The sequence below is a fragment of the Phyllobates terribilis genome, unplaced genomic scaffold (genome assembly GCF_046119375.1).
Source record: "Phyllobates terribilis strain yellow unplaced genomic scaffold, ASM4611937v1 Scaffold_9__5_contigs__length_417890890, whole genome shotgun sequence".
Lineage (NCBI taxonomy): Eukaryota > Metazoa > Chordata > Amphibia > Anura > Dendrobatidae > Phyllobates > Phyllobates terribilis.
This window is the reverse complement of record NW_027362769.1, coordinates 301,798,294-301,825,069: the sequence shown is the minus strand read 5'-3', so window position 1 is coordinate 301,825,069 and position 26,776 is coordinate 301,798,294. Positions and strand designations below refer to the sequence as shown.

The 26,776-nt window shown below is 35.8% G+C and overlaps 17 non-coding genes across 17 annotated transcripts; all 17 read right to left on the bottom strand.

Moving 5' to 3' along the window:
• Positions 1-3,524: 3,524 nt before the first annotated feature.
• Positions 3,525-3,598, bottom strand: TRNAT-UGU (transfer RNA threonine (anticodon UGU)). The gene has a single exon. It is a non-coding gene; the product is annotated as a tRNA-Thr (tRNA).
• A 1,263-nt stretch (positions 3,599-4,861) lies between these two features.
• Positions 4,862-4,935, bottom strand: TRNAS-UGA (transfer RNA serine (anticodon UGA)). Its single transcript has one exon. It is a non-coding gene; the product is annotated as a tRNA-Ser (tRNA).
• A 7,198-nt stretch (positions 4,936-12,133) lies between these two features.
• Positions 12,134-12,207, bottom strand: TRNAT-UGU (transfer RNA threonine (anticodon UGU)). The gene has a single exon. It is a non-coding gene; the product is annotated as a tRNA-Thr (tRNA).
• Positions 12,208-13,952: 1,745 nt separating this feature from the next.
• On the bottom strand, positions 13,953-14,026 carry TRNAT-UGU (transfer RNA threonine (anticodon UGU)). Its single transcript has one exon. It is a non-coding gene; the product is annotated as a tRNA-Thr (tRNA).
• A 1,292-nt stretch (positions 14,027-15,318) lies between these two features.
• TRNAT-UGU (transfer RNA threonine (anticodon UGU)) lies at positions 15,319-15,392 on the bottom strand. Its single transcript has one exon. It is a non-coding gene; the product is annotated as a tRNA-Thr (tRNA).
• Positions 15,393-16,683: 1,291 nt separating this feature from the next.
• Positions 16,684-16,757, bottom strand: TRNAT-UGU (transfer RNA threonine (anticodon UGU)). The gene has a single exon. It is a non-coding gene; the product is annotated as a tRNA-Thr (tRNA).
• Positions 16,758-17,139: 382 nt separating this feature from the next.
• On the bottom strand, positions 17,140-17,213 carry TRNAT-UGU (transfer RNA threonine (anticodon UGU)). Its single transcript has one exon. It is a non-coding gene; the product is annotated as a tRNA-Thr (tRNA).
• A 379-nt stretch (positions 17,214-17,592) lies between these two features.
• On the bottom strand, positions 17,593-17,666 carry TRNAT-UGU (transfer RNA threonine (anticodon UGU)). The gene has a single exon. It is a non-coding gene; the product is annotated as a tRNA-Thr (tRNA).
• A 1,292-nt stretch (positions 17,667-18,958) lies between these two features.
• On the bottom strand, positions 18,959-19,032 carry TRNAT-UGU (transfer RNA threonine (anticodon UGU)). Its single transcript has one exon. It is a non-coding gene; the product is annotated as a tRNA-Thr (tRNA).
• An 837-nt stretch (positions 19,033-19,869) lies between these two features.
• Positions 19,870-19,943, bottom strand: TRNAT-UGU (transfer RNA threonine (anticodon UGU)). Its single transcript has one exon. It is a non-coding gene; the product is annotated as a tRNA-Thr (tRNA).
• A 380-nt stretch (positions 19,944-20,323) lies between these two features.
• On the bottom strand, positions 20,324-20,397 carry TRNAT-UGU (transfer RNA threonine (anticodon UGU)). Its single transcript has one exon. It is a non-coding gene; the product is annotated as a tRNA-Thr (tRNA).
• A 2,198-nt stretch (positions 20,398-22,595) lies between these two features.
• TRNAT-UGU (transfer RNA threonine (anticodon UGU)) lies at positions 22,596-22,669 on the bottom strand. The gene has a single exon. It is a non-coding gene; the product is annotated as a tRNA-Thr (tRNA).
• A 382-nt stretch (positions 22,670-23,051) lies between these two features.
• Positions 23,052-23,125, bottom strand: TRNAT-UGU (transfer RNA threonine (anticodon UGU)). Its single transcript has one exon. It is a non-coding gene; the product is annotated as a tRNA-Thr (tRNA).
• Positions 23,126-23,507: 382 nt separating this feature from the next.
• TRNAT-UGU (transfer RNA threonine (anticodon UGU)) lies at positions 23,508-23,581 on the bottom strand. The gene has a single exon. It is a non-coding gene; the product is annotated as a tRNA-Thr (tRNA).
• A 382-nt stretch (positions 23,582-23,963) lies between these two features.
• TRNAT-UGU (transfer RNA threonine (anticodon UGU)) lies at positions 23,964-24,037 on the bottom strand. The gene has a single exon. It is a non-coding gene; the product is annotated as a tRNA-Thr (tRNA).
• Positions 24,038-26,235: 2,198 nt separating this feature from the next.
• Positions 26,236-26,309, bottom strand: TRNAT-UGU (transfer RNA threonine (anticodon UGU)). The gene has a single exon. It is a non-coding gene; the product is annotated as a tRNA-Thr (tRNA).
• A 380-nt stretch (positions 26,310-26,689) lies between these two features.
• TRNAT-UGU (transfer RNA threonine (anticodon UGU)) lies at positions 26,690-26,763 on the bottom strand. Its single transcript has one exon. It is a non-coding gene; the product is annotated as a tRNA-Thr (tRNA).
• Positions 26,764-26,776: the final 13 nt, after the last annotated feature.

The window sequence follows — 26,776 nt, the reverse complement described above, 5'->3', positions numbered from 1 at the left end:
ACAGGAAAGCCAGGGAGGATTTAATCAATAATTAAAAATTTCAATTGGTTAACTGAGCAAAACAACATTAAGCTTGAGTAGTATTCCATGCAAAGCATAATCATGGAATAAGATGTCGCTCTCAGTCTTGGCAATTGAGAAACCAAGTAATTTTTGAAGAGCATTATTTAAAAGGACAATGACAAATTTGTAGAATAGTAAAAAAAAACCTCTGCTGTAACTTTTTCAAAACTTCATCCCGTCTTTCTTCCTTTTTAGCACTCAGAACAGATTCTTAATCCCACTATTGCACTATCGTAGAGATCGATGTTGTACACAATTGAAGTTAGCATATTGAGGTTTAAAAGCTTTACTCGGAAGAGAAGGCAGTGTTGAGATTTGAACTCAGGATCTCCTGTTTACAAGACAGGTGCTTTAACCAACTAAGCCACAGCACCACAAGCTGAAGAGGAGGACAGGAAAGCCAGCGAGTATTTAATGACTAATCAATAATTTCAAGTGGTTAACTGAGCAAAACAACATTAAGCTTGTGTAGTATTCCATGCAAAGCATAATCATGGAATAAGATGTCGCTCTCAGTCTTGGCAATTGAGAAACCAAGTAATTTTTGAAGAGCATTATTTAAAAGGACAATGAGAAATTTGTGTAATAGTAAAAAAAAAACACTGCTGTAACTTTTTTAAAGCTTCATCCCATCTTTCTTCCTTTTTAGCACTTAGAGCAGATTCTTAATCCCACTATTGCACTATCGTAGAGATCAGTGTTGTACACAATTGAAGTCCACATTTTGAGGTTTAAAAGCTTATTTTGGAACAGAGGGCACTGTTGAGATTTGAACTCAGGATCTGCTGTTTACGAGACAGACGCTTTAACAAACTAAGCCACACCACCACAAGCTGATGATGAGGACAGGAAAGCCAGGGAGGATTTAATCACTAATTAAAAATTTCAATTGGTTAACTGAGCAAAACAACATTAAGCTTGAGTAGTTTTCCATGCAAAGCATAATCATGGAATAAGATGTCGCTCTCAGTCTTGGCAATTGAGAAACCAAGTAATTTTTGAAGAGCATTATTTAAAAGGACAATGAGAAATTTGTAGAATAGTTAAGAAAACACTGCTGTAACTTTTTTAAAGGTTCATCCCGTCTTTCTTCCTTTTTAGCACTTAGAGCAGATTCTTAATCCCACTATTGCACTATCGTAGAGATCGATGTTGTACACAATTGAAGTCCACATTTTGAGGTTTAAAAGCTTTATTTGGAACAGATGGCACTGCTGAGATTTGAACTCAGGATCTCCTGTTTATGAGACAGAAGTTTTAACAAACTAAGCCACACACCACAAGCTGATGAGGAGGACAGGACAGCCAGAGAGGATTTAATCAATAATTAAAAATTTCAATTGGTTAACTGAGCAAAACAACATTAAGCTTGAGTAGTATTCCATGCAAAGCATAATCATGGAATAAGATGTCGCTCTCAGTCTTGGCAATTGAGAAACCAAGTAATTTTTGAAGAGCATTATTTAAAAGGACAATGACAAATTTGTAGAATAGTAAAAAAAAAACCTCTGCTGTAACTTTTTCAAAACTTCATCCCGTCTTTCTTCCTTTTTAGCACTCAGAACAGATTCTTAATCCCACTATTGCACTATCGTAGAGATCGATGTTGTACACAATTGAAGTTAGCATATTGAGGTTTAAAAGCTTTACTCGGAAGAGAAGGCAGTGTTGAGATTTGAACTCAGGATCTCCTGTTTACAAGACAGGTGCTTTAACCAACTAAGCCACAGCACCACAAGCTGATAAAGAGGACCGGAAAGCCAGGGAGTATTTAATGACTAATCAATAATTTCAAGTGGTTAACTGAGCAAAACAACATTAAGCTTGTGTAGTATTCCATGCAAAGCATAATCATGGAATAAGATGTCGCTCTCAGTCTTGGCAATTGAGAAACCAAGTAATTTTTGAAGAGCATTATTTAAAAGGACAATGAGAAATTTGTGTAATAGTAAAAAAAAAACACTGCTGTAACTTTTTTAAAGCTTCATCCCATCTTTCTTCCTTTTTAGCACTTAGAGCAGATTCTTAATCCCACTATTGCACTATCGTAGAGATCGATGTTGTACACAATTGAAGTCCACATTTTGAGGTTTAAAAGCTTTATTTGGAACAGAGGGCACTGTTGAGATTTGAACTCAGGATCTGCTGTTTACGAGACAGACGCTTTAACAAACTAAGCCACACCACCACAAGCTGATGATGAGGACAGGAAAGCCAGGGAGGATTTAATCACTAATTAAAAATTTCAATTGGTTAACTGAGCAAAACAACATTAAGCTTGAGTAGTATTCCATGCAAAGCATAATCATGGAATAAGATGTCGCTCTCAGTCTTGGCAATTGAGAAGCCAAGTAATTTTTGAAGAGCATTATTTAAAAGGACAATGAGAAATTTGTAGAATAGTTAAGAAAACACTGCTGTAACTTTTTTAAAGGTTCATCCCGTCTTTCTTCCTTTTTAGCACTTAGAGCAGATTCTTAATCCCACTATTGCACTATCGTAGAGATCGATGTTGTACACAATTGAAGTCAGCATTTTGAGGTTTAAAAGCTTTATTTGGAACAGACAGCACTGCTGAGAATTAAACTCAGTATCTCCTGTTTACAAGACAAGCGCTTTAACCAATTAATCCACAGCACCACAAGATAATGAGGAGGACAGGAAAGCCAGTGAGGATTTTATCACTAATTAAAAATTTCAAGTGGTTAACTGAGCAAAACAACATTTAGCTTGAGTAGTATTCCATGCAAAGCATAATCATGGAACAAGATGTCGCTCTCAGTCTTGGCACTTGAGAAACCAAGTAATTTTTGAAGAGCATTATTTAAAAGGACAATGACAAATTTGTAGAATAGTAAAAAAAAAAACGGTGCTGTAACTTTTTCAATGCTTCATCCCGTCTTTCTTCTTTTTTAGTACGTAGAGCAGATTCTTAGTCCCACTATTGCACTTTTGTAGAGATCGATGTTGTACACAATCAAAGTCCACATTTTGATGTTTAAAACCTTTATTTGGAACAGATAGCACTGCTAAGAGTTGAACTCAGGATCTCCTGTTTACGAGACAGGCGCTTTAACCAACTAAGCCACAGAACCAAAAGCTGATGAGGAGGACAGGAAAGCCAGTGAGGATATAATTACTAATTAAAAATTTTAAGTGGTTAACTGAGCAAAACACCATTAAGCTTGAGTAGTATTCCATGCAAAGCATAATCATGGAGTATGATGTCGGTCTCAGTCTTGGCAATTGAGAAACCAAGTAATTTTTGAAGAGCATTATTTAAAAGGACAATGACAAATTTGTAGAATAGTAAAAAAAAAAAACCTCTACTGTAACTTTTTTAAACTTCATCCCATCTTTTTTAGTATTAGAGCAGATTCTTAATCCTTCTATTGTAGAGATTGATGTTGTACACAATTGAAGTGCACATTTTGAGGTTTAAAGGCTATATTTGGAACAGATGGCACTGCTGAGATTTGAACTCAAGATCTCCTGTTTACAAGACAGACGCTTTAACCAACTAAGCCACAGCACCACAAGCTGATATGGAGGACAGGAAAGCCAGTGAGGATTTAATTACTAATTAAAAATTTTAAGTGGTTAACTGAGCAAAACAACATTAAGCTCGAGTAGTATTCCATGCAAAGCATAATCATGGAATAAGATGTCGCTCTCAGTCTTGGCACTTGAGAAACCAAGTAATTTTTGAAAAGCATTATTTAAAAGGACAATGACAAATTTGTAGAATAGTAAAAAAATAAAACACTGCTGTAACTTTTTTAAAGCTTCATCCCATCTTTCTTCCTTTTTAGCACTTAGAACAGATTCTTAATTCTACTATTGCACTTTCGTAGAGATTGATGTTGTACACAATTAAAATCCACATTTTGAGGTTTAAAAGCTTTACTTTGAACTCAGGATCTCCTGTTTACAAGACAGGCGCTTTAACAAGCTAAGCCACAGCACCTCAAGCTGATGAGGAGGACCGGAAAGCCAGGGAGGATTTAATCACTAATCAATAATTTCAAGTGGTTAACTGAGCAAAATAACATTAAGCTTGTGTAGTATTCCATGCAAAGCATAACCATGGAATAAGATGTCGCTCTCAGTCTTGGCAATTGAGAAACCAAGTAATTTTTGAAGAGCATTATTTAAAAGGACAATGAGAAATTTGTAGAATAGTTAAAAAAAACACTGCTGTAACTTTTTTAAAGGTTCATCCTGTCTTTCTTCCTTTTTAGCACTTAGAGAAGATTCTTAATCCCACTATTGCACTATCGTAGAGATCGATGTTGTACACATTTGAAGTCAGCATTTTGAGGTTTAAAATCTTTACTCGGAAAATTAGGTAGTGCTGAGATTTGAACTCAGGATCTCCTGTTTACAAGACAGGCGTTTTAACAAGCTAAGCCACAGCACCACAAGCTGATAAAGAGGACAGGAAAGCCAGGGAGGATTCAATCACTAATCAATAATTTCAAGTGGTTAACCGAGCAAAACAACATTAAGCTGGAGTAGTATTCCATGCAAAGCATAACCATGGAACAAGATGTCGCTCTCAGTCTTGGCACTTGAGAAACCAAGTAATTTTTGAAGAGCATTATTTAAAAGGACAATGAAAAATTTGTAGAATAGTTAAAAAAAACACTGCTGTAATTTTTTTAAACTTCATCCCGTCTTTTTTCCTTTTTAGTATGTACAGCAGATTCTTAATCCCACTATTGAACTATCATAGAGATCGATGTTGTACACAATCAAAGTCCACATTTTTATGTTTAAAAGCTTTATTTGGAACAGACAATACTGCTGAGAATTGAACTCAGGATCTCCTGTTTTCAAGACAGGCACTTTAACCAACTAAGCCACAGCACAACAAACTGATGAGAAGGACAGGAAAGCCAGTGAGGATTTTATCACTAATTAAAAATTTCAAGTGGTTAACTGAGCAAAGCAACATTAAGCTTGAGTAGTATTCCATGCAAAGCATAATCATGGAATAAGATGTCGCTCTCAGTCTTGGCACTTGAGAAACCAAGTAATTTTTGAAGAGCATTATTTAAAAGGACAATGACAAATTTGTAGAATAGTAAAAATAAAAACACTGCTGTAACTTTTTTAAAGATTTATCCCGTCTTTTTTCCTTTTTAGCACTTAGAGCAGATTCTTAATCCCACTATTGCACTATCGTAGAGATCGATGTTGTACACAATTGAAGTGCACATTTTGAGGTTTAAAAGCTTTATTTGGAACAGATGGCACTGCTGAGATTTGTACTCAAGATCTCCTGTTTTCAAGACAGGCGGTTTAACCAACTAAGCCACAGCACCACAAGCTGATGAGGAGTACAGGAAAGCCAGTGAGGATTTAATTGCTAATTAAAAATTTTAAGTGGTTAACTGAGCAAAACAACATTAAGCTCGAGTAGTATTCCATGCAAAGCATAATCATGGAATAAGATGTCGCTCTCAGTCTTGGCACTTGAGAAACCAAGTAATTTTTGAAAAGCATTATTTAAAAGGACAATGACAAATTTGTAGAATAGTAAAAAAATAAAACACTGCTGTAACTTTTTTAAAGCTTCATCCCATCTTTCTTCCTTTTTAGCACTTAGAACAGATTCTTAATTCTACTATTGCACTTTCGTAGAGATCGATGTTGTACACAATTAAAATCCACATTTTGAGGTTTAAAAGCTTTACTTGGAACAAATGGCACTGCTGAGATTTGAACTCCAGATCTCCTGTTTACAAGACAGGCGCTTTAACAAGCTAAGCCACAGCACCACAAGCTGATGAGGAGGACCAGAATGCCAGGGAGGATTTAATCACCAATCAATAATTTCAAGTGGTTAACTGAGCAAAATAACATTAAGCTTGTGTAGTATTCCATGCAAAGCATAACCATGGAATAAGATGTCGCTCTCAGTCTTGGCAATTGAGAAACCAAGTAATTTTTGAAGAGCATTATTTAAAAGGACAATGACAAATTTGTAGAATAGTTAAAAAAAACACTGCTGTAACTTTTTTAAAGGTTCATCCTGTCTTTCTTCCTTTTTAGCACTTAGAGCAGATTCTTGATCCCACTATTGCACTATCGTAGAGATCGATGTTGTACACAATTGAAGTCAGCATTTTGAGGTTTAAAATCTTTACTCGGAAAAGAAAGTAGTGCTGAGATTTGAACTCAGGATCTCCTGTTTACAAGACAGGCGCTTTAACAAGCTAAGCCACAGCACCACAAGCTGATAAGGTGGACAGGAAAGCCAGGGAGGATTTAATCACTAATCAATAATTTCAAGTGCTTAACCGACCAAAACAACATTAAGCTGGAGTAGTATTCCATGCAAAGCATAACCATGGAATTAGATGTCGCTCTCAGTCTTGGCACTTGAGAAACCAAGTAATTTTTGAAGAGCATTATTTAAAAGGACAATGAGAAATTTGTAGAATAGTTAAAAAAAACACTGCTGTAACTTTTTTAAAAGTTCATCCCGTCTTTCTTCCTTTTTAGCACTTAGAGCAGATTCTTAATCCCATTATTGCACTATCGTAGAGATCGATGTTGTACACATTTGAAGTCAGAATTTTGAGGTTTAAAATCTTTACTCGGAAAAGAAGGCAGTGCTGAGATTTGAACTCAGGATCTCCTGTTTACAAGACAGGCGCTTTAACAAGCTAAGCCACAGCACCACAAACTGATGATGAGGACAGGAAAGCCAGGGAGGATTTTATCACTAATCAATATATACAAGTGGTTGACTGAGCAAAACAACATTAAGCTGGAGTAGTATTCCATGCAAAGCATAACCATGGAATAAGATGGCGCTCTCAGTCTTGGCAATTGAGAAACCAAGTAATTTTTGAAGAGCATTATTTAAAAGGACAATGAAAAATTTGTAGAATAGTTAAAAACACTGCTGTAACTTTTTTAAACTTCATCCCGTCTTTTTTCCTTTTTAGTATGTAGAGCAGATTCTTAATCCCACTATTGAACTATCATAGAGATCGATTTTGTACACAATTGAAGTGCACATTTTGAGGTTTAAAAGCTTTATTTGGATCAGATGGCACTGCTGAGATTTGTACTCAAGATCTCCTGTTTACAAGACAGGCGCTTTAACCAACTAAGCCACAGCACCACAAGCTGATGAGGAGGACAGGAAAGCCAGTGAGGATTTAATTACTAATTAAAAATTTTAAGTGGTTAACTGAGCAAAACAACATTAAGCTCGAGTAGTATTCCATGCAAAGCATAATCATGGAATAAGATGTCGCTCTCAGTCTTGGCACTTGAGAAACCAAGTAATTTTTAAAAAGCATTATTTAAAAGGACAATGACAAATTTGTAGAATAGTAAAAAAATAAAACACTGCTGTGACTTTTTTAAAGCTTCATCTCATCTTTCTTCCTTTTTAGCATATAGAACAGATTCTTAATTCTACTATTGCACTTTCGTAGAGATCGATGTTGTACACAGTTAAAATCCACATTTTGAGGTTTAAAACCTTTACTTGGAACAGATGGCACTGCTGAGATTTGAACTCAGGATCTCATCTCTTTACAAGACAGGCGCTTTAACAAGCTATGCCACAGCACCACAAGCTGATGAGGAGGACCGGAAAGCCAGGGAGGATTTAATCACTAATCAATAATTTCAAGTGGTTAACTGAGCAAAATATCATTAAGCTTGTGTAGTATTCCATGCAAAGCATAACCATGGAATAAGATGTCGCTCTCAGTCATGGCAATTGAGAAACCAAGTAATTTTTGAAGAGCATTATTTAAAAGGACAATGAGAAATTTGTAGAATAGTTAAAAAAAACACTGCTGTAACTTTTTTAAAGATTCATCATGTCTTTCTTCCTTTTTAGCTCTTAGAGCAGATTCTTAATCCCACTATTCCACTATCGTAAAGATCGATGTTGTACACAATTGAAGTCAGCATTTTGAGGTTTAAAAGCTTTATTTGGAACAGATGGCACTGCTGAGATTTGTACTCAAGATCTCCTGTTTACAAGACAGGCGCTTTAACCAACTAAGCCACAGCACCACAAGCTGATGAGGAGGACAGGAAAGCCAGTGAGGATTTAATTACTAATTAAAAATTTTAAGTTGTTAACTGAGCAAAACATCATTAAGCTCGAGTTGTATTCCATGCAAAGCATAATCATGGAATAAGATGTCGCTCTCAGTCTTGGAACTTGAGAAACCAAGTAATTTTTGAAAAGCATTATTTAAAAGGACAATGACAAATTTGTAGAATAGTAAAAAAATAAAACACTGCTGTAACTTTTTTAAAGCTTCATCCCATCTTTCTTCCTTTTTAGCACTTAGAACAGATTCTTAATTCTACTATTGCACTTTCGTAGAGATCGATGTTGTACACAATTAAAATCCACATTTTGAGGTTTAAAAGCTTTACTTGGAACAGATGGCACTGCTGAGATTTGAACTCAGGATCTCTTCTCTTTACAAGACAGGCGCTTTAACAAGCTAAGCCACACCACCACAAGCTGCTGAGGAGGACCGGAAAGCCAGGGAGGATTTAATCACTAATCAATAATTTCAAGTGGTTAACTGAGCAAAATAACTTTAAGCTTGTGTAGTATTCCATGCAAAGCATAACCATGGAATAAGATGTCGCTCTCAGTCTTGGCAATTGAGAAACCAAGTAATTTTTGAAGAGCATTATTTAAAAGGACAATGAGAAATTTGTAGAATAGTAAAAAAAAAAACAGTGCTGTAACTTTTTCTATGCTTCATCCCGTCTTTCTTCCTTTTTAGCACTCAGAGCAGATTCTTAATCCCACTATTGCACTATCGTAGAGGTCGATATTGTACACAATTGAAGTTAGCATTCTGAGGTTTAAAAGCTTTACTCAGAAGAGAAGGCAGTGCTGAGATTTAAACTCAGGATCTCCTGTTTACAAGACAGGTGTTTTACCCAACTAAGCCACAGCACCACAAGCTGATGAGGAGGACAGGAAAGCCAGTGAGGATTTAATCACTAATTAAAAAATTCAATTGGTTAGCTGAGCAAAACAACATTAAGCTAGAGTAGTATTCCATGCAAAGCATAATCATGGAATAAGATGTCGCTCTCATTCTTGGCACTTGAGAAACCAAGTAATTTTTGAAAAGCATTATTTAAAAGGACAATGACAAATTTGTAGAATAGTAAAAAAAAAAACTCTGCTGTAACTTTTTTAAAACTTCATCCCATCTTTCTTCCTTTTTAGTACTTAGAGCAGATTCTTAGTCCCACTATTGCACTTTCGTAGAGATCGATATTGTACACAATCAAAGTCCACATTTTGATGTTAAAACCTTTATTTGGAACAGATGGCACTGCTAAGATTTGAACTCAGGATCTCCTGTTTACGAGACAGGTGCTTTAACTAACTAAGCCACAGCACCACAAGCTGATGAGAAGGACAGGAAAGCCAGTGAGGATTTTATCACTGATTAAAAATTTCAAGTGGTTAACTGAGCAAAACAACATTAAGCTTGAGTAGTATTCCATGCAAAGCATAATCATGGAGTAAGATATCGCTCTCAGTCTTGGCACTTGAGAAACCAAGTAATTTTTGAAGAGCATTATTTAAAAGGACAATGACAAATTTGTAGAATAGTAAAAAAAAAAACAGTGCTGTAACTTTTTCAATGCTTCATCCCGTCTTTCTTCCTTTTTAGCACTCAGAGCAGATTCTTAATCCCACTATTGCACTATCGTAGAGATCGATGTTGTACACAATTAAAGTCCACATTTTGAGGTTTAAAAGCTTTATTTGGAACAGATGGCACTGCTGAGTTTTGAACTCAGGATCTCCTGCTTACGAGACAGGAGCTTTAACCAACTAAGCAACAGCACCACAAGCTGATGAGAAGGACAGGAAAGCCAGTGAGGATTTAATCACTAATTAAAAATTTCAAGTGCTTAACTGAGCAAAACAACATTTAGCTTGAGTAGTATTCCATGCAAAGCATAATCATGGAATAAGATGTCGCTCTCAGTCTTGGCACTTGAGAAACCAAGTAATTTTTGAAGAGCATTATTTAAAAGGACAATGACAAATTTGTAAAATAGTAAAAAAAAAAACAGTGCTGTAACTTTTTCTATGCTTCATCCCGTCTTTCTTCCTTTTTAGCACTCAGAGCAGATTCTTAATCCCACTATTGCACTATCGTAGAGGTCGATATTGTACACAATTGAAGTTAGCATTCTGAGGTTTAAAAGCTTTACTCAGAAGAGAATGCAGTGCTGAGATTTAAACTCAGGATCTCCTGTTTACAAGACAGGTGTTTTACCCAACTAAGCCACAGCACCACAAGCTGATGAGGAGGACAGGAAAGCCAGTGAGGATTTAATCACTAATTAAAAAATTCAATTGGTTAGCTGAGCAAAACAACATTAAGCTAGAGTAGTATTCCATGCAAAGCATAATCATGGAATAAGATGTCGCTCTCAGTCTTGGCACTTGAGAAACCAAGTAATTTTTGAAAAGCATTATTTAAAAGGAAAATGACAAATTTGTAGAATAGTAAAAAAAAAAACTCTGCTGTAACTTTTTTAAAACTTCATCCCATCTTTCTTCCTTTTTACTACTTAGAGCAGATTCTTAGTCCCACTATTGCACTTTCGTAGAAATCGATATTGTACACAATCAAAGTCCACATTTTGATGTTTAAAACCTTTATTTGGAACAGATGGCACTGCTAAGATTTGAACTCAGGATCTCCTGTTTACGAGACAGGTGCTTTAACCAACTAAGCCACAGCACCACAAGCTGATGAGAAGGACAGGAAAGCCAGTGAGGATTTTATCACTAATTAAAAATTTCAAGTGGTTAACTGAGCAAAACAACATTAAGCTGGAGTAGTATTCCATGCAAAGCATAATCATGGAGTAAGATATCGCTCTCAGTCTTGGCACTTGAGAAACCAAGTAATTTTTGAAGAGCATTATTTAAAAGGACAATGACAAATTTGTAGAATAGTAAAAAAAAAAAACAGTGCTGTAACTTTTTCAATGCTTCATCCCGTCTTTCTTCCTTTTTAGCACTCAGAGCAGATTCTTAATCCCACTATTGCACTATCGTAGAGATCGATGTTGTACACAATTAAAGTCCACATTTTGAGGTTTAAAAGCTTTATTTGGAACAGACAGTACTGCTGAGTTTTGAACTCAGGATCTTCTGTTTACGAGACAGGCGCTTTAACCAACTAAGCCACAGCACCACAAGCTGATGAGAAGGACAGGAAAGCCAGTGAGGATTTAATCACTAATAAAAAATTTCAAGTGGTTAACTGAGCAAAACAACATTTAGCTTGAGTAGTATTCCATGCAAAGCATAATCATGGAATAAGATGTCGCTCTCAGTCTTGGCAATTGAGAAACCAAGTAATTTTTGAAGAGCATTATTTAAAAGGACAATGACAAATTTGTAGAATAGTAAAAAAAAAACCTCTGCTGTAACTTTTTTAAACTTCATCTCGTCTTTTTTCCTTTTTAGCACTTAGAGCAGATTCTTAATCCCACTATTGCACTATCGTAGAGATCGATGTTGTACACAATCAAAGTCCACATTTTGATGTTTAAAAGCTTAATTTGGAACAGACAGTACTGCTGAGAATTGAACTCAGGATCTTCTGTTGACAAGACAGGCACTTTAACCAACTAAGCCACAGCACAACAAACTGATGAGAAGGACAGGAAAGCCAGTGAGGATTTTATCACTAATTAAAAATTTCAAGTGGTTTACTGAGCAAAACAACATTAAGCTTGAGTAGTATTCCATGCAAAGCATAATCATGGAGTAAGATGTCGCTCTCAGTCTTGGCACTTAAGAAACCAAGTAATTTTTGAAGAGCATTATTTAAAAGGACAATGACAAATTTGTAGAATAGTAAAAAAAAACAGTGCTGTAACTTTTTCAATGCTTCATCCCGTCTTTCTTCCTTTTTAGCACTCAGAGCAGATTCTTAATCCCACTATTGCACTATCGTAGAGATCGATGTTGTACACAATTGAAATGCACATTTTCAGGTTTAAAAGCTTCATTTGGAACAGATGGCACTGCTGAGATTCGAACTCAAGATCGCCTGTTTACAAGACAGGCGCTTTAACCAACTAAGCCACAGCACCACAAGCTAATGATTAAGACAGGAAAGCCAGTGAGGATTTAATTACTAATTAAAAATTTTAAGTGGTTAACTGAGCAAAACAACATTAAGCTCGAGTAGTATTCCATGCAAAGCATAATCATGGAATAAGATGTCGCTCTCTGTCTTGGCACTCGAGAAACCAAGTAATTTTTGAAAAGCATTATTTAAAAGGACAATGACAAATTTGTAGAATCGTAAAAAACTAAAACACTGCTGTAACTTTTTTAAAGCTTCATCCCATCTTTCTTCCTTTTTAGCACTTAGAACAGATTCTAAATCCAAATATTGCACTTTCGTAGAGATCGATGTTGTACACAATTGAAGTCCACATTTTGATGTTTAAAAGCTTTATTTGTAACAGATGGCACAGCTGAGATTTGAACTCAGAATCTCCTGTTTACGAAACAGGCGCTTTGACCAACTAAGCCACAGCACCACAAGCTGATAAGAAGGACAGAAAAGCCAGTGAGGATTTAATCACTAATTAAAAATTTCAAGTGGTTAACTGAGCAAAACAACATTTAGCTTGAGTAGTATTCCATGCAAAGCATAATCATGGAATAAGATGTCGCTCTCAGTCTTGGCACTTGAGAAACCAAGTAATTTTTGAAGAGCATTATTTAAAAGGACAATGACAAATTTGTAGAATAGTAAAAAAAAAAACAGTGCTGTAACTTTTTCAATGCTTCATCCCGTCTTTCTTCCTTTTTAGCACTCAGAGCAGATTCTTAATCCCACTATTGCACTATCGTAGAGGTCGATGTTGTACACAATTGAAGTTAGCATTCTGAGGTTTAAAAGCATTACTCAGAAGAGAAGGCAGTGCTGAGATTTAAACTCAGGATCTCTTGTTTACAAGACAGGTGCTTTACCCAACTAAGCCACAGCACCACAAGCTGATGAGGAGGACAGGAAAGCCAGGGAGGATTTAATCACTAATTAAAAAATTCAATTGGTTAGCTGAGCAAAACAACATTAAGCTTGAGTAGTATTCCATGCAAAGCATAATCATGGAATAAGATGTCGCTCTCAGTCTTGGCACTTGAGAAACCAAGTAATTTTTGAAAAGCATTATTTAAAAGGACAAAGACAAATTTGTAGAATAGTAAAAAAAAAAACCTCTGCTGTAACTTTTTAAAACTTCATCCCGTCTTTTTTCCTTTTTAGTACTTAGAGCAGATTCTTAATCCCACTATTGCACTATCGTAGAGATCGATGTTGTACACAATCAAAGTCCACATTTTGATGTTTAAAAGCTTTATTTGGAACAGACAGTACTGCTGAGAATTGAACTCAGGATCTTCTGTTTACAAGACAGGCACTTTAACCAACTAAGCCACAGCACAACAAACTGATGAGAAGGACAGGAAAGCCAGTGAGGATTTTATCACTAATTAAAAATTTCAAGTGGTTAACTGAGCAAAACAACATTAAGCTTGAGTAGTATTCCATGCAAAGCATAATCATGGAGTAAGATGTCGCTCTCAGTCTTGGCACTTAAGAAACCAAGTAATTTTTGAAGAGCATTATTTAAAAGGACAATGACAAATTTGTAGAATAGTAAAAAAAAACAGTGCTGTAACTTTTTCAATGCTTCATCCCGTCTTTCTTCCTTTTTAGCACTCAGAGCAGATTCTTAATCCCACTATTGCACTATCGTAGAGATTGATGTTGTACACAATTGAAATGCACATTTTCAGGTTTAAAAGCTTCATTTGGAACAGATGGCACTGCTGAGATTTGAACTCAAGATCTCCTGTTTACAAGACAGGCGCTTTAACCAACTAAGCCACAGCACCACAAGCTGATGAGGAAGACAGGAAAGCCTGTGAGGATTTAATTACTAATTAAAAATTTTAAGTGGTTAACTGAGCAAAACAACATTTAGCTTGAGTAGTATTCCATGCAAAGCATAATCATGGAATAAGATGTCGCTCTCAGTCTTGGCACTTGAGAAACCAAGTAATTTTAGAAGAGCATTATTTAAAAGGACAATGACAAATTTGTAGAATAGTAAAAAAAAAAACACTGCTGTAACTTTTTTAAAGCTTTATCCCGTCTTTTTTCCTTTTTAGCACTTAGAGCAGATTCTTAATCCCACTATTGCACTATCGTAGAGATTGATGTTGTACACAATTGAAGTGCACATTTTCAGGTTAAAAAGCTTCATTTGGAACCGATGGCACTGCTGAGATTTGAGCTCAAGATCTCCTGTTTACAAGACAGTCGCTTTAACCAACTAAGCCACAGCACCACAAGCTGATGAGGAAGACAGAAAAGCCAGTGAGGATTTAATTACTAATTAAAAAATTCAATTGGTTAGCTGAGCAAAACAACATTAAGCTTGAGTAGTATTCCATGCAAAGCATAATCAAGGAATAAGATGTCGCTCTCAGTCTTGGCACTTGAGAAACCAAGTAATTTTTTGAAAAGCATTATTTAAAAGGACAATTCAAATTTGTAGAATAGTAAAAAAAAAACCTCTGCTGTAACTTTTTAAAACTTCATCCCGTCTTTTTTCCTTTTTAGTACTTAGAGCAGATTTTTAATCCCACTATTGCACTATCGTAGAGATCGATGTTGAACACAATCAAAGTCCACATTTTGAGGTTTAAAAGCTTTATTTGGAACTGACAGTACTGCTGAGAATTGAACTCAGGATCTCCTGTTTACAAGACAAATACTTTAACCAACTAAGCCACAGCACAACAAACTGATGAGAAGGACAGGAAAGCCAGTGAGGATTTTATCACTAATTAAAAATTTCAAGTGGTTAACTGAGCAAAACAACATTAAGCTTGAGTAGTATTCCATGCAAAGCATAATCATGGAGTAAGATGTCGCTCTCAGTCTTGGCACTTGAGAAACCAAGTAATTTTTGAAGAGCATTATTTAAAAGGACAATGACAAATTTGTAGAATAGTAAAAAAAAAAAAACACTGCTGTAACTTTTTTAAAGCTTTATCCTGTCTTTTTTCCTTTTTAGCACTTAGAGCAGATTCTTAATCCCACTATAGCACTATCGTAGAGATTGATGTTGTACACAATTGAAATGCACATTTTCAGGTTTAAAAGCTTCATTTGGAACAGATGGCACTGCTGAGATTTGAACTCAAGATCTCCTGTTTACAAGACAGGCGCTTTAACCAACTAAGCCACAGCACCACAAGCTGATGAGGAAGACAGGAAAGCCAGTGAGGATTTAATTACTAATTAAAAATTTTAAGTGGTTAACTGAGCAAAACAACATTAAGCTCGAGTAGTATTCCATGCAAAGCATAATCATGGAATAAGATGTCGATTTCAGTCTTGGCACTTGAGAAACCAAGTAATTTTTGAAAAGCATTATTTAAAAGGACAATGACAAATTTGTAGAATAGTAAAAAAATAAAACACTGCTGTAACTTTTTTAAAGCTTCATCCCATCTTTCTTCCTTTTTAGCACTTAGAACAGATTCTTAATCCAACTATTGCACTATCGTAGAGATCGATGTTGTACACAATTGAAGTCCACATTTTGATGTTTAAAAGCTAAATTTGTAACAGATGGCACAGCTGAGATTTGAACTCAAGATCTCCTGTTTACGAAACAGGCGCTTTGACCAACTTGGCCATAGCACCACAAGCTGATGAGGAGGAGAGGAAAGCCATTGAGGATTTAATTACTAATTAAAAATTTCAAGTGGTTAACTGAGCAAAACAACATTAAGCTTGAGTAGTATTCCATGCAAAGCATAATCATGGAATAAGATGTCGCTCTCAGTCTTGGCACTTGAGAAACCAAGTAATTTTTGAAGAGCATTATTTAAAAGGACAATGACAAATTTGTAGAATAGTAAAAAAAAAAACACTGCTGTAACTTTTTTAAAGCTTCATCCCGTCTTTCTTCCTTTTTAGCACTTAGAGCAGATTCTTAATCCCACTATTGCACTTTCGTAGAGATCGATGTTGTACACAATCAAAGTCCACATTTTGATGTTTAAAACCTTTATTTGGAACAGATGGCACTGCTAAGATTTGAACTCAGGATCTCCTGTTTACGAGACAGGCGCTTTAACCAACTAAGCCACAGCACCACAAGCTGATGAGAAGGAGAGAAAAGCCAGTGAGGATTTTATCACTAATTAAAAATTTCAAGTGGTTAACTGAGCAAAACAACATTAAGCTTGAGTAGTATTCCATGCAAAGCATAATCATGGAATAAGATGTCGCTCTCAGTCTTGGCAATTGAGAAACCAAGTAATTTTTGACGAGCATTATTTAAAAGGACAATGACAAATTTGTAGAAAAGTAAAAAAAAAACCTCTGCTGTAACTTTTTTAAACTTCATCCCGTCTTTTTTCCTTTTTAGTACTTAGAGCAGATTCTTAATCCCACTATTGCACTATCGTAGAGATCGATGTTGTACACAATCAAAGTCCACATTTTGATGTTTAAAAGCTTTATTTGGAACAGTCAGTACTGCTGAGAATTGAACTCAGGATCTCCTGTTTACAAGACAGGCACTTTAACCAACTAAGCCACAGCACAACAAACTGATGAGAAGGACAGGAAAGCCAGTGAGGATTTTATCACTAATTAAAAATTTCAAGTGGTTAACTGAGCAAAACAACATTAAGCTTGAGTAGTATTCCATGCAAAGCATAATCATGGAGTAAGATGTCGCTCTCAGTCTTGGCACTTGAGAAACCAAGTAATTTTTGAAGAGCATTATTTAAAAGGACAATGACAAATTTGTAGAATAGTAAAAAAAAAAAACAGTGCTGTAACTTTTTCAATGCTTCATCCCGTCTTTCTTCATTTTTAGCACTCAGAGCAGATTCTTAATCCCACTATTGCACTATCGTAGAGATCTATGTTGTACACAATTAAAGTCCACATTTTGAGGTTTAAAAGCTTTATTTGGAACAGATGGCACTGCTGAGTTTTGAACTCAGGATCTCCTGTTTACAAGACAGGCGCTTTAACCAACTAAGCCACAGCACCACAAGCTGATGAGAAGGACAGGAAAGCCAGTGAGGATTTAATCACTAATTAAAAATTTCAAGTGGTTAACTGAGCAAAACAACATTTAGCTTGAGTAGTATTCCATGCAAAGCATAATCATGGAATAAGATGTCGCTCTCAGTCTTGGCACTTGAGAAACCAAGTAATTTTTGAAAAGCATTATTTAAAAGGACAATTCAAATTTGTAGAATAGTAAAAAAAAAACCTCTGCTGTAACTTTTTAAAACTTCATCCCGTCTTTTTTCCTTTTTAGTACTTAGAGCAGATTCTTAATCCCACTATTGCACTATCGTAGAGATCGATGTTGAACACAATCAAAGTCCACATTTTGATGTTTAAAAGCTTTATTTGGAACAGATGGCACTGCTGAGATTTGAACTCAAGATCTCCTGTTTACAAGACAGGCGCTTTAACCAACTAAGCCACAGCACCACAAGCTGATGAGGAAGACAGGAAAGCCAGTGAGGATTTAATTACTAATTAAAAAATTCAATTGGTTAGCTGAGCAAAACAACATTAAGCTTCAGTAGTATTCCATGCAAAGCATAATCAAGGAGTAAGATGTCGCTCTCAGTCTTGGCACTTGAGAAACCAAGTAATTTTTGAAGAGCATTATTTAAAAGGACAATGACAAATTTGTAGAATAGTAAAAAAAAAAAACAGTGCTGTAACTTTTTCAATGCTTCATCCCGTCTTTCTTCCTTTTTAGCACTCAGAGAAGATTCTTAATCCCACTATTGCACTATCGTAGAGATCGATGTTGTACACAATTAAAGTCCACATTTTGAGTTTTAAAAGCTTTATTTGGAACAGATGGCACTGCTGAGTTTTGAACTCAGGATCTCCTGTTTACGAGACAGGCGCTTTAACCAACTAAGCCACAGCACCACAAGCTGATGAGAAGGACAGGAAAGCCAGTGAGGATTTAATCACTAATTAAAAATTTCAAGTGGTTAACTGAGCAAAACAACATTTAGCTTGAGTAGTATTCCATGCAAAGCATAATCATGGAATAAGATGTCGCTCTCAGTCTTGGCACTTGAGAAACCAAGTAATTTTTGAAGAGCATTATCTAAAAGGACAATGACAAATTTGTAGAATAGTAAAAAAAAAACACTGCTGTAACTTTTTTAAAGCTTTATCCCGTCTTTTTTCCTTTTTAGCACTTAGAGCAGATTCTTAATCCCACTATAGCACTATCGTAGAGATGGATGTTGTACACAATTGAAATGCACATTTTCACGTTTAAAAGCTTCATTTGGAACAGATGGCACTGCTGAGATTTGAATTCAAGATCTCCTGTTTACAAGACAGGCGCTTTAACCAACTAAGCCACAGCACCACAAGCTGATGATTAAGACAGGAGAGCCAGTGAGGATTTAATTACTAATTAAAAATTTTAAGTGGTTAACTGAGCAAAACAACATTAAGCTCGAGTAGTATTCCATGCAAAGCATAATCATGGAGTAAGATGTCGCTCTCAGTCTTGGCACTTGAGAAACCAAGTAATTTTTGAAGAGCATTATTTAAAAGGACAATGACAAATTTGTAGAATAGTAAAAAAAAAAAACAGTGCTGTAACTTTTTCAATGCTTCATCCCGTCTTTCTTCCTTTTTAGCACTCAGAGCAGATTCTTAATCCCATTATTGCACTATCGTAGAGATTGATGTTGTACACAATTGAAGTGCACATTTTCAGGTTTAAAAGATTCATTTGGAACAGATGGCACTGCTGAGATTTGAACTCAAGATCTCCTGTTTACAAGACAGGCGCTTTAACCAACTAAGCCACAGCACCAAAAGCTGATGAGAAGGACAGGAAAGCCAGTGAGGATTTTATCACTAATTAAAAATTTCAAGTGGTTAACTGAGCAAAACAACATTAAGCTTGAGTAGTATTCCATGCAAAGCATAATCATGGAATAAGATGTCGCTCTCAGTCTTGGCACTTGAGAAACCAAGTAATTTTTGAAGAGCATTATTTAAAAGGACAATGACAAATTTGTAGAATAGTAAAAAAAAAAAACAATGCTTTAACTTTTTCAATGCTTCATCCCGTCTTTCTTCCTTTTTAGCACTCAGAGCAGATTCTTAATCCCACTATTGCACTATCGTAGAGGTCGATGTTGTACACAATTGAAGTTAGCATTCTGAGGTTTAAAAGCTTTACTCAGAAGAGAAGGAAGTGCTGAGATTTAAACTCAGGATCTCCTGTTTACAAGACAGGTGCTTTACCCAACTAAGCCACAGCACCACAAGATGATGAGGAGGACAGAAAAGCCAGGGAGGATTTAATCACTAATTAAAAAATTCAATTGGTTAGCTGAGCAAAACAACATTAAGCTTGAGTAGTATTTCATGCAAAGCATAATCATGGAATAAGATGTCGCTCTCAGTCTTGGCACTTGAGAAACCAAGTAATTTTTGAAAAGCATTATTTAAAAGGACAATGACAAATTTGTAGAATAGTAAAAAAAAAAACATCTGCTGTAACTTTTTAAAACTTCATCCCGTCTTTTTTCCTTTTTAGTACTTAGAGCAGATTCTTAATCCCACTATTGCACTGTCGTAGAGATCGATGTTGTACACAATTAAAGTCCACATTTTGAGGTTTAAAAGCTTTATTTGGAACAGATGGCACTGCTGAGTTTTGAACTCAGGATCTCCTGTTTACAAGACAGGCGCTTTAACCAACTAAGCCACAGCACCACAAGCTGATGAGAAGGACAGGAAAGCCAGTGAGGATTTAATCACTAATTAAAAATTTCAAGTGGTTAACTGAGCAAAACAACATTTAGCTTGAGTAGTATTCCATGCAAAGCATAATCATGGAATAAGATGTCGCTCTCAGTCTTGGCACTTGAGAAACCAAGTAATTTTTGAAGAGCATTATTTAAAAGGACAATGACAAATTTGTAGAATAGTAAAAAAAAAACACTGCTGTAACTTTTTTAAAGCTTTATCCCGTCTTTTTTCCTTTTTAGCACTTAGAGCAGATTCTTAATCCCACTATTGCACTATCGTAGAGATTGATGTTGTACACAATTGAAGTGCACATTTTCAGGTTTAAAAGCTTCATTTGGAACCGATGGCACTGCTGAGATTTGAACTCAAGATCTCCTGTTTACAAGACAGGCGCTTTAACCAACTAAGCCACAGCACCACAAGCGTATGAGGAAGACAGGAAAGCCAGTGAGGATTTAATTACTAATTAAAACATTCAATTGGTTAGCTGAGCAAAACAACATTAAGCTTGAGTAGTATTCCATGCAAAGCATAATCATGGAATAAGATGTCGCTCTCAGTCTTGGCACTTGAGAAACCAAGTAATTTTTGAAGAGCATTATTTAAAAGGACAATGACAAATTTGTAGAATAGTAAAAAAAAAACACTGCTGTAACTTTTTTAAAGCTTTATCCCGTCTTTTTTCCTTTTTAGCACTTAGAGCAGATTCTTAATCCCACTATTGCACTATCGTAGAGATTGATGTTGTACACAATTGAAGTGCACATTTTCAGATTTATAAGCTTTATTTGGAACAGATGGCACTGCTGAGATTTGAACTCAAGATCTCCTGTTTACAAGACAGGCGCTTTAACCAACTAAGACACAGCACCACAAGCTGATGAGGAAGACAGGAAAGCCAGTGAGGATTTAATTACTAATTAAAAAATTCAATTGGTTAGCTGAGCAAAACAACATTAAGCTTGAGTAGTATTCCATGCAAAGCATAATCAAGGAATAAGATGTCGCTCTCAGTCTTGGCACTTGAGAAACCAAGTAATTTTTGAAGAGCATTATTTAAAAGGACAATGACAAATTTGTAGAATAGTAAAAAAAAAACACTGCTGTAACTTTTTTAAAGCTTTATCCCGTCTTTTTTCCTTTTTAGCACTTAGAGGAGATTCTTAATCCCACTATTGCACTATCGTAGAGATTGATGTTGTACACAATTGAAGTGCACATTTTCAGATTTATAAGCTTTATTTGGAACAGATGGCACTGCTGAGATTTGAACTCAAGATCTCCTGTTTACAAGACAGGCGCTTTAACCAACTAAGACACAGCACCACAAGCTGATGAGGAAGACAGGAAAGCCAGTGAGGATTTAATTACTAATTAAAAAATTCAATTGGTTAGCTGAGCAAAACAACATTAAGCTTGAGTAGTATTCCATGCAAAGCATAATCAAGGAATAAGATGTCGCTCTCAGTCTTGGCACTTGAGAAACCAAGTAATTTTTGAAGAGCATTATTTAAAAGGACAATGACAAATTTGTAGAATAGTAAAAAAAAAACACTGTTGTAACTTTTTTAAAGCTTCATCCCGTCTTTCTTCCTTTTTAGCACTTAGAGCAGATTCTTAATCCCACTATTGCACTTTCGTAGAGATCGATGTTGTACACAATCAAAGTCCACATTGTGATGTTTAAAACCTTTATTTGGAACAGATGGCGCTGCTAAGATTTGAACTCAGGATCTCCTGTTTATGAGACAGGCGCTTTAACCAACTAAGCCACAGCACCACAAGCTGATGAGAAGGACAGGAAAGCCAGTGAGGATTTTTTCACTAATTAAAAATTTCAAGTGGTTAACTGAGCAAAACAACATTAAGCTTGAGTAGTATTCCATGCAAAGCATAATCATGGAATAAGATGTCGCTCTCAGTCTTGGCACTTGAGAAACCAAGTAATTTTTGAAGAGCATTATTTAAAAGGACAATGACAAATTTGTAGAATAGTAAAAAAAAAAACAGTGCTTTAACTTTTTCAATGCTTCATCCCGTCTTTCTTCCTTTTTAGCACTCAGAGCAGATTCTTAATCCCACTATTGCACTATCGTAGAGGTCGATGTTGTACACAATTGAAGTTAGCATTCTGAGGTTTAAAAGCTTTACTCAGAAGAGAAGGCAGTGCTGAGATTTAAACTCAGGATCTCCTGTTTACAAGACAGGTGCTTTACCCAACTAAGCCACTGCACCACAAGCTGATGAGGAGGACAGGAAAGCCAGGGAGGATTTAATCACTAATTAAAAAATTCAATTGGTTAGCTGAGCAAAACAACATTAAGCTTGAGTAGTATTTCATGCAAAGCATAATCATGGAATAAGATGTCGCTCTCAGTCTTGGCACTTGAGAAACCAAGTAATTTTTGAAAAGCATTATTAAAAAGGACAATGACAAATTTGTAGAATAGTAAAAAAAAAAACATCTGCTGTAACTTTTTAAAACTTCATCCCGTCTTTTTTCCTTTTTAGTACTTAGAGCAGATTCTTAATCCCACTATTGCACTATCGTAGAGATCGATGTTGTACACAATTAAAGTCCACATTTTGAGGTTTAAAAGCTTTATTTGGAACAGATGGCACTGCTGAGTTTTGAACTCAGGATTTCCTGTTTACAAGACAGGCGCTTTAACCAACTAAGCCACAGCACCACAAGCTGATGAGAAGGACAGGAAAGCCAGTGAGGATTTAATCACTAATTAAAAATTTCAAGTGGTTAACTGAGCAAAACAACATTTAGCTTGAGTAGTATTCCATGCAAAGCATAATCATGGAATAAGATGTCGCTCTCAGTCTTGGCACTTGCGAAACCAAGTAATTTTTGAAGAGCATTATTTAAAAGGACAATGACAAATTTGTAGAATAGTAAAAAAAAAAAACACTGCTGTAACTTTTTAAAAGCTTTATCCCGTCTTTTTTCCTTTTTAGCACTTAGAGCAGATTCTTAATCCCACTATTGCACTATCGTAGAGATTGATGTTGTACACAATTGAAGTGCACATTTTCAGGTTTAAAAGCTTCGTTTGGAACCGATGGCACTGCTGAGATTTGAACTCAAGATCTCCTGTTTACAAGACAGGCGCTTTAACCAACTAAGCCACAGCACCACAAGCTGATGAGGAAGACAGGAAAGCCAGTGAGGAATTAATTACTAATTAAAAAATTCAATTGGTTAGGTGAGCAAAACAACATTAAGCTCGAGTAGTATTCCATGCAAAGCATAATCATGGAGTAAGATGTCGCTCTCAGTCTTGGCACTTGAGAAACCAAGTAATTTTTGAAGAGCATTATTTAAAAGGACAATGACAAATTTGTAGAATAGTAAAAAAAAAAAACACTGCTGTAACTTTTTCAATGCTTCATCCCGTCTTTCTTCCTTTTTAGCACTCAGAGCAGATTCTTAATCCCATTATTGCACTATCGTAGAGATTGATGTTGTACACAATTGAAGTGCACATTTTCAGGTTTAAAAGATTCATTTGGAACAGATGGCACTGCTGAGATTTGAACTCAAGATCTCCTGTTTACAAGACAGGCGCTTTAACCAACTAAGCCACAGCACCAAAAGCTGATGAGAAGGACAGGAAAGCCAGTGAGGATTTTATCACTAATTAAAAATTTCAAGTGGTTAACTGAGCAAAACAACATTAAGCTTGAGTAGTATTCCATGCAAAGCATAATCATGGAATAAGATGTCGCTCTCAGTCTTGGCACTTGAGAAACCAAGTAATTTTTGAAGAGCATTATTTAAAAGGACAATGACAAATTTGTAGAATAGTAAAAAAAAAAAACAATGCTTTAACTTTTTCAATGCTTCATCCCGTCTTTTTTCCTTTTTAGCACTTAGAGCAGATTCTTAATCCCACTATTGCACTATCGTAGAGATTGATGTTGTACACAATTGAAGTGCACATTTTCAGGTTTAAAAGCTTCATTTGGAACCGATGGCACTGCTGAGATTTGAACTCAAGATCTCCTGTTTACAAGACAGGCGCTTTAACCAACTAAGCCACAGCACCACAAGCGTATGAGGAAGACAGGAAAGCCAGTGAGGATTTAATTACTAATTAAAACATTCAATTGGTTAGCTGAGCAAAACAACATTAAGCTTGAGTAGTATTCCATGCAAAGCATAATCATGGAATAAGATGTCGCTCTCAGTCTTGGCACTTGAGAAACCAAGTAATTTTTGAAGAGCATTATTTAAAAGGACAATGACAAATTTGTAGAATAGTAAAAAAAAAACACTGCTGTAACTTTTTTAAAGCTTTATCCCGTCTTTTTTCCTTTTTAGCACTTAGAGCAGATTCTTAATCCCACTATTGCACTATCGTAGAGATTGATGTTGTACACAATTGAAGTGCACATTTTCAGATTTATAAGCTTTATTTGGAACAGATGGCACTGCTGAGATTTGAACTCAAGATCTCCTGTTTACAAGACAGGCGCTTTAACCAACTAAGACACAGCACCACAAGCTGATGAGGAAGACAGGAAAGCCAGTGAGGATTTAATTACTAATTAAAAAATTCAATTGGTTAGCTGAGCAAAACAACATTAAGCTTGAGTAGTATTCCATGCAAAGCATAATCAAGGAATAAGATGTCGCTCTCAGTCTTGGCACTTGAGAAACCAAGTAATTTTTGAAGAGCATTATTTAAAAGGACAATGACAAATTTGTAGAATAGTAAAAAAAAAACACTGCTGTAACTTTTTTAAAGCTTTATCCCGTCTTTTTTCCTTTTTAGCACTTAGAGGAGATTCTTAATCCCACTATTGCACTATCGTAGAGATTGATGTTGTACACAATTGAAGTGCACATTTTCAGATTTATAAGCTTTATTTGGAACAGATGGCACTGCTGAGATTTGAACTCAAGATCTCCTGTTTACAAGACAGGCGCTTTAACCAACTAAGACACAGCACCACAAGCTGATGAGGAAGACAGGAAAGCCAGTGAGGATTTAATTACTAATTAAAAAATTCAATTGGTTAGCTGAGCAAAACAACATTAAGCTTGAGTAGTATTCCATGCAAAGCATAATCAAGGAATAAGATGTCGCTCTCAGTCTTGGCACTTGAGAAACCAAGTAATTTTTGAAGAGCATTATTTAAAAGGACAATGACAAATTTGTAGAATAGTAAAAAAAAAACACTGTTGTAACTTTTTTAAAGCTTCATCCCGTCTTTCTTCCTTTTTAGCACTTAGAGCAGATTCTTAATCCCACTATTGCACTTTCGTAGAGATCGATGTTGTACACAATCAAAGTCCACATTGTGATGTTTAAAACCTTTATTTGGAACAGATGGCGCTGCTAAGATTTGAACTCAGGATCTCCTGTTTATGAGACAGGCGCTTTAACCAACTAAGCCACAGCACCACAAGCTGATGAGAAGGACAGGAAAGCCAGTGAGGATTTTTTCACTAATTAAAAATTTCAAGTGGTTAACTGAGCAAAACAACATTAAGCTTGAGTAGTATTCCATGCAAAGCATAATCATGGAATAAGATGTCGCTCTCAGTCTTGGCACTTGAGAAACCAAGTAATTTTTGAAGAGCATTATTTAAAAGGACAATGACAAATTTGTAGAATAGTAAAAAAAAAACCAGTGCTTTAACTTTTTCAATGCTTCATCCCGTCTTTCTTCCTTTTTAGCACTCAGAGCAGATTCTTAATCCCACTATTGCACTATCGTAGAGGTCGATGTTGTACACAATTGAAGTTAGCATTCTGAGGTTTAAAAGCTTTACTCAGAAGAGAAGGCAGTGCTGAGATTTAAACTCAGGATCTCCTGTTTACAAGACAGGTGCTTTACCCAACTAAGCCACTGCACCACAAGCTGATGAGGAGGACAGGAAAGCCAGGGAGGATTTAATCACTAATTAAAAAATTCAATTGGTTAGCTGAGCAAAACAACATTAAGCTTGAGTAGTATTTCATGCAAAGCATAATCATGGAATAAGATGTCGCTCTCAGTCTTGGCACTTGAGAAACCAAGTAATTTTTGAAAAGCATTATTAAAAAGGACAATGACAAATTTGTAGAATAGTAAAAAAAAAAACATCTGCTGTAACTTTTTAAAACTTCATCCCGTCTTTTTTCCTTTTTAGTACTTAGAGCAGATTCTTAATCCCACTATTGCACTATCGTAGAGATCGATGTTGTACACAATTAAAGTCCACATTTTGAGGTTTAAAAGCTTTATTTGGAACAGATGGCACTGCTGAGTTTTGAACTCAGGATCTCCTGTTTACAAGACAGGCGCTTTAACCAACTAAGCCACAGCACCACAAGCTGATGAGAAGGACAGGAAAGCCAGTGAGGATTTAATCACTAATTAAAAATTTCAAGTGGTTAACTGAGCAAAACAACATTTAGCTTGAGTAGTATTCCATGCAAAGCATAATCATGGAATAAGATGTCGCTCTCAGTCTTGGCACTTGAGAAACCAAGTAATTTTTGAAGAGCATTATTTAAAAGGACAATGACAAATTTGTAGAATAGTAAAAAAAAAACACTGCTGTAACTTTTTTAAAGCTTTATCCCGTCTTTTTTCCTTTTTAGCACTTAGAGCAGATTCTTAATCCCACTATTGCACTATCGTAGAGATTGATGTTGTACACAATTGAAGTGCACATTTTCAGGTTTAAAAGCTTCATTTGGAACCGATGGCACTGCTGAGATTTGAACTCAAGATCTCCTGTTTACAAGACAGGCGCTTTAACCAACTAAGCCACAGCACCACAAGCGTATGAG